This window comes from Grammomys surdaster, unplaced genomic scaffold (genome assembly GCF_004785775.1).
Source record: "Grammomys surdaster isolate TR1022 unplaced genomic scaffold, NIH_TR_1.0 126133, whole genome shotgun sequence".
Classification (NCBI taxonomy): Eukaryota; Metazoa; Chordata; class Mammalia; order Rodentia; family Muridae; genus Grammomys; species Grammomys surdaster.
This window is the reverse complement of record NW_021620941.1, coordinates 736,317-737,159: the sequence shown is the minus strand read 5'-3', so window position 1 is coordinate 737,159 and position 843 is coordinate 736,317. Positions and strand designations below refer to the sequence as shown.

At 52.4% G+C, this 843-nt stretch overlaps 1 non-coding gene across 1 annotated transcript; it reads right to left on the bottom strand.

The window, feature by feature from the left end:
• Positions 1-491: 491 nt before the first annotated feature.
• Positions 492-635, bottom strand: LOC114612227. Its single transcript, XR_003709960.1, has one exon. It is a non-coding gene; the product is annotated as a small nucleolar RNA SNORA48 (small nucleolar RNA).
• Positions 636-843: the final 208 nt, after the last annotated feature.

Genomic DNA, 843 nt, shown 5'->3' with positions numbered 1-843 from the left:
ACTGACCCCTGCCACTGCATAGCCATGGACTCAGACACTGACCCCTGACACTGCATAGCCATGGGCTCAGACACTGACCCCTGCCACTGCATAGCCATGGACTCAGACATGGCCCTCAGAGGCAGCTTGGGCTGGACTTCACCATGGCCCCAGATAGCGAGGCTTGTCATTCCCACCAGGCTACTCCTCTCCACCCTGAGTCTCCAGTTCCATCTCTCTCCACAATGCTCAAGCTGCTCCACTTCTCTGTCTCTCCCATCTGAGCACCACATAGGTGCACACTGTGGTGGCTCCTGCCACAGGCTGCCCACATGGCTGGTGGGCCCCTGGGTAACAGTCTCTGTTGGTGCTTCGTGGCATAGCAGCAAGTAGGTGTCTACGGGCTGCCTGTGCTGTGCGCTAGAGGGGAGGTCTGCGGGTAGCACGGTGGTCCACAGGTCTTTGTCTGTCTTCTTCCTCCTGTACTGTGTAACCTGTATTTTATTTGATTTTTATGAGTCCTAGGCATAAAACAATTTTGGCCATCATGCCAAGCATCAAGCTAGGATGAGCAAAGGACTGCCTACTGCTCTTCCCCTGACTGATGTAAGAGCAACACCACCAACAAGGGGTCTCTTTGCCCATTGCCAGGGGTGGGGATTGGGGGTAGGGAGTAGGAGATGGGGATCAGGAAGTTTTTTAAGTAGATAGTTGCTTCAGGCAGCTAAGCACTCATCGGTTTGAATGATCCAAAGCAAGTTAATGATAAACATAGCACAAGATGATTTTACATGCACGTACACATGCACATTCACAGTGGACACACGTACATGCACACACACATGCACACACACATGCACACAC